This window comes from Hipposideros armiger, unplaced genomic scaffold, assembly GCF_001890085.2.
Source record: "Hipposideros armiger isolate ML-2016 unplaced genomic scaffold, ASM189008v1 scaffold_51, whole genome shotgun sequence".
Taxonomy (NCBI): Eukaryota; Metazoa; Chordata; class Mammalia; order Chiroptera; family Hipposideridae; genus Hipposideros; species Hipposideros armiger.
Genome location: NW_017731401.1, coordinates 5,058,584 through 5,064,439, shown reverse-complemented (window position 1 = coordinate 5,064,439; position 5,856 = coordinate 5,058,584). Strand labels below are relative to the sequence as shown.

Here is a 5,856-nt window from a genome sequence, read left to right as displayed (position 1 = left end):
CTTAGCTGTAGAGGGCAGTGTCACTGGCCCTCATATGTGGGATCCGAACCGGGGCCCTCTGGCGTCCCAAGCCAGTTCTCAACCATCGCGCCACTCGGCCGGCCCTACTGACACCTTTTAAGCACCTAAGAGAATGACATGTGGTAAGTGCTCAGTAAATATTTACTGAAAGAGTGAATAAATTGATTGATTTAACTTTAATCAAATATTTAACCTGACAGTATTTGTAAACAGCAAAGCGTCAAAATGCCATTTCTTCCACACATACACCATAGGTGTTAAAGCCAACGACATCATCTTTATTGCTTTGTTCCCCAATAAACAAAGCCCATAATAAAAAGATAATCAAAACATAATGCCAACCTTCAAGGAACACAACAAAGGCATATGCCACTTTGCAATTTTGTTAACGCAACCTTTGGGAAAGACTCCTAGAAGGGGCACTGCTGGATATGCAATTTTGCTAAATATTGCCAAATTGGAGGGGGGGATGGGGGGTGTCTTTTTCTTTTTTAAATATAGTTGTTCTTTGAGGTGTTAATTGTGAAGACAGCTAAGAATATAAGAAAATCTTTCATAAGGTGTGAAAAATTGACAGGTCTCAAGAATAGCCCTCCAGGAACCCAGGAGTTCCCACTTCCCCTCCTGTAGCTAAATCAGTATCCCACAAGATGCTACTCTTTTTGTGAAAAATTGGGGGAATACAAATATTAATACAGACTTTTTTTTCTTTCAAAAAGAAGCAATGGAAGAATAAGCCAAAACCACTGTTATCTATAGAAAAGAGAAAGCAGGATGGAAGAAGACAGAAGGAAATCAGACTTCTCAGAACATACCTTGTTTTATAGTTTTTACTTTGGAGATATGTTTTAAGATCAAATGAACATTAAATATGACATTTTGAATATCAAAAAATGATGACTATCACTGATTGAAACATTAAATATATTTTTAAAATTGTCATCTTTGGAAGTTGCTAGGGTACTAACTTATTATCTGAAAATTGATACAGGGAAATAAACAAGCAATTGTCCTGGCTTTCTTATATAAAAATACCTTAGGGTAACAAAGCAGTCAATAAATGAAAGCTCTTTTTCATAGAATTCCAAACAATAAATGTAGAAAAAAATGATAGGATTAGAAAATCACTGTTTTGTAGCCCCTAGTGAAATAATGGATCTAAGAAATGATCAGTGGTTGTTAAAACCATTAGATAAAAGGTTGACGGGAAACTTTATAATGGATAAGTCAGGTTGACAAAACTTGAACCCAGTGATTAATCTTAACATCATTAAAAATGGGTCAACCAGACATTATGTGCAGAAGTATTCATCACTATCCAGTAAGTGTTCATCCTGGGAGCTCCAGTTTCAAATAATATCCACAATATTACCACTTCACCACTTCCACTCCTACCACCTTGGCCCAAGCCACCTTATTTCTCATCTGCATTACTGTAATAGTTCCCTATCAGATCTCCCAGCCTCTCCCCCTGCGCACTTCCACAAGTCAGTCAGATTAGTCCTTTTCAAAAGAAAGGTCATATCATTCTTCTGCTCAAACCCTGAGTCCACTTCACTAGCCTAAAAGCCAAAATCCTTACAAAGGCCATTAAGGATCATGATCTAATCTCATTTCCTGCCACTCTCCCTCTTGTTCACTCCATTCTAGCCACTTTGGTCTAATTCCTTAAACACATCAAGCATGTTCTCAGGGCCTCAGGACTTGTTTTTCCCTCTACCTGGGACATCACATAATCACTCTAGCTAATTCCTCCTCCACTTTCTTTAGGACTCATGTTTTACAAATCAAAGAGATACTCCCTGGTACCGTAGGCAAGCCCAAAACATTTGCCTCAGATTTTCCTACCTGGCAGAGAATGTGCTAAAAGAAATAAGTCATAAATTTTAGAGATGACAATCATTGGAAACATTAAAGTAAAAGTCATCAATTTTCATATCTTTGTGTCTAAATATCTATAGAACTATACTGTCTCTTTTAAAAGATGCTTATAGTCCCAACTTCAAAGAATTAATGAAGATATAGCTACCAAAGTGTGGGGTGGTTTTTGTTTGTTTTGGGGGGGGATGTTGTTTTTTTAAATCATCTAAATCATAACACTAGAAAGAAGTGGTTAAAGATTTGAATTAAATGAGTCCCATTAAAAAAAAAACAACTAGAAAAATATATGGCATTCCCTTTCCTCCCAGTCCTTTAAGAATTTCTGTTAGGAATTATAAAATTCCAAGTAATCTCAGGAAAAGTTTAACTACTTTCAAATGTCTCTGTTACCTTTAGGCACCATGACCACCAGAAAGAATCAAAAGAACTCACTACTTCTAACATGACCAGACTAGCTATGACATGGTAGGGATGTTTGAACTTAATTATTTTTCTTTAAATAAACAAACTCCCCCTGGGTTAAGGCCTACTCTGTGTTTTAATCATTCTGTGGCTGGCAAGCTTCAGGGTCTTAAGAGAGATCACCAGGGGACAGAGAAAAAAGCAAGTATGACTCAGTGATCATATTTACTAGTCTCTGAAGACCAAAACAAAGATACCAGTTCTGGCAAGAGTTCTCTAGAATTGCCCCAAAACTGACTTATCCACATACCTTTCATTTGAACAATTTATTTTCACTTAGTTTAAGGTTCACAAAGCACTTGTTATGTGCCTATCAGACCATAGGCACAAAAATAAACCAAGAGCGCAATGAAAACAATCAGCAGGAGTTCTAAGAGATGGGTGATGAAATTTAATGTTAGAATCTGCTTTGTTTGGGGAGGGGGGCAAAAAGAACTCTTGAGTATTTCTTGCAGAACTGTGCCCCCACTCATTTGGAAATCAGACTTTGGCAAGTCCAACCACTTGAAAGGCTAGTGATAATACAGTAACCTTTACTGAGCAACTTCTGTGTACCAGATATTTACATTAGCTCATTTAACTCGCAGAACTTCCCTATGGGAAAGGTATTAACAAAGCACAAAGAGCGGTTAAATAACTTGTCCAAACCAGATAGAGAGCTCCTGGTGCAAAATCTCAGTTCTTTTTCACTATTATAATCTGCAGTAAACTGGAATAAAATTATTGGTCACAAATGTCACATTTGCACCAGAGGAGTAACATACCGTATTTTGCCATGTATAATGCGCACTTTTGTGCCCAAGTTTGTGAGGGAGAAATAAGGATGCACATTATACATGAGTAGTACTAATTCCATATCTATATAAATGTTTTTAATTCCTTTACTTATGCTTATGAGTTAAAAGTGAAACTCTAGGAATCAATAAAGATATCCGTATGCAAAATAAAACCTTGGAATACGATAATTGGTTTTGTTGAACTTTCAACAAACTTGCATCGACGAAGAGTTCTTGGCCTTATATGATGCGTAAATATCATAAATTTGTTACTGGTACATAAAATTTCTTGTATCTTGTATCTGTTCTTGTGTTTTGTAATTATTTGTTACATAAAATTTCTTCCACTATAATGTTAAAAAAATAAATGCTAAAACTCCTTTAAAATACAAAAAACAAGTACTAAATGTAAACAAATAAAAATTTGAATTAAAAAATTAAAATGGAAGATTTCTTTTCCCTGAAAGTTTAGGCCAAAAGCGTGGGTACACATTATACATGGCAAAATACGGTAAATCCAGGCTGCTCATTTAAAAAATTTGCTCCATTCTTCCAAAGTTACTTTAGGTAAGAGGAACAAAGGGGGAAGGTTCACTGTTATACATTAATAAGAAAACTTGGCACATTAAGGGATCCATCAGAAGAATATGCTGCATTTGGTCTAAGAGAACTGAATAAGAGTTAAGCTAGGTATAGCACAGCTTACTGATTAGCATTCACTCACATGATCTAAGTGATGGTTATTTCACACACACTGAGAAATCAGGGAAGAAATGTTAAGATTTAATAGAGTAAGTGCACAGGTGTTTATCAAAATAGTTTCTGTAGTTTTTCTGGATGTTCGAAATACTTCTTTCTCAATAATACAGACATAGATAAATACACGTACACAAATTAAAGTACTCCATTAATTTTTTAAAATTTAAAGTGAAATTATCAGAGTTGGAATTACTAATTTTCCTTTTCTGGAAAATACTTTAATTTGGAACACTTTAGTTTCTGACACTACTGAATAAAACTTATTAGCCTCAGTTCTCTATACTCAAGAGAACTTGATTTTTAACATGTCATTAATCAGAAAATACTTTGTAGGGATATTTTCTTTCTAAATTGTAAACTTATTGATCCCTGCACTGCCTATCACGCAGTAAAAGTAACATACTTATTGTAAAATAAAAGGCAATTACTTAACTATCAATACACATTACCCAGGAAATGGCCTTGTTATGTTAATGTCCTCAGTTATTAGAGAAAGTGAAAATTCCTTGGAAGAAATTATCCCCAATGACTAAAACCATGCCATCTAAACAACTTACTGCTTTATGGAGGAGAGACTTAACAGATTGATGATTTAAAGTTTCCCAAAGGTCTAAATACATGTACATAGGCTAGTCTTCTAAGTAAAACTATACCCTGCTTTGTGAAAGTTCATGTTACACCACTTCATTTTTACGAAAGACTTGTATTAGTATACTAAGTCCTTCCTTAACATCGCAGATAGGTTCTTGGAAATGTGGTGAAATTACATGTAACAAACCAATTTTACCACAGGCTCATTGATATAAACAACAATTAGGTTCCTATAGCATCTCACCAGTGTTACAACGAAATGATGTTGAGCAAAATGACATCATTCGAAGACCTGCTGTACCTGATTGCTAATCAAAAGAAACTGAAAGACAATTTCACTTGTACAAAAAAAGACAAAAAAGTAAAACTAGCATTCAGCGTTTGTTTTGCAATGAGCTGTCAGAGGCAGCATACACCCTGAGTAGTGAAAGTAGCCTCACCAACCTCCTTCCCGGGAACCACACTCATCTCAGCATCAAGCCGCCACAGCTTTGAACTGTGTCTGTGAGCATCTATCTGTGCTTTATCTCGGTTTATTTCATGCATCCGTTAGCAAGATGTGTCCTAAGGTTTCAAAAAAGCCTAAGAGAGCTTTTGTAAGGGTGTTAAACTTACCATAAAACTGCACATATTAAGCGTTTCAAATGCAGTTAATGAAATAAAGATAGGGCATATGCACTGAACTTACCTGCATCCACCATTCGTACTATGTACACTCAGAGAGAAAGAATCTTGAAAGCTGCTGAAGTAACTAGTATTGGCTCTGTTAGTAGAAAAGTGGTCTCTTTTATTTAGCATTCAGTGATGAATAAAATGGAAAGACTCTTGCTTGAATGGACTGATAGATGTGCAAAGTATGGTGTGTATTTATATCGTTCCCGCTTTTATTGTATGTTTGTGTTATTTTAGGTTTTGTGCGTTACTTGCTATAATTTGGTAGGTTATTTTTTGGGGTCTAGGAACAATCAAAAAATTTTCCCACATAAGTTAATGGTAACTGCCTCTTTACATGCTTTTGTCATACAAAAGGTTTCACAGAGACTCTACTTTCAGATAGTGGGGGAAACTTGTACTTGGTTGTGTCCTGGGAATTTTTGGCATAAATTAACACTTATCCAAAAAACATCTCCCTCACAATTTTAACTCATTGCCTGGTGGTTAAGAATAATGAGAAGCAAAATCAATCCCATTTAAAATTACTTCCAAAACAATAAAATAACTAGGAATAAATTTAACCAAAGAAGTAAAAGACCTGTACTCAGAAAATTGTAAGACATTGAAGAGAGAAATCAAAGAAGATACAAATAAATGGAAATACATACCATGTTCATGGATAGGAAGAATTAATATAGTTAAAATGTCAATA

General features: G+C 35.2%; 1 protein-coding gene across 3 annotated transcripts in view; it reads right to left on the bottom strand.

Annotated features, from left to right (window-relative positions):
* The window catches only part of FRS2 (fibroblast growth factor receptor substrate 2), a 108,278-nt gene that overhangs the window by 55,016 nt on the left and 47,406 nt on the right, over nt 1-5,856 (bottom strand). The gene's annotated exons all lie outside the window — the stretch shown is intronic.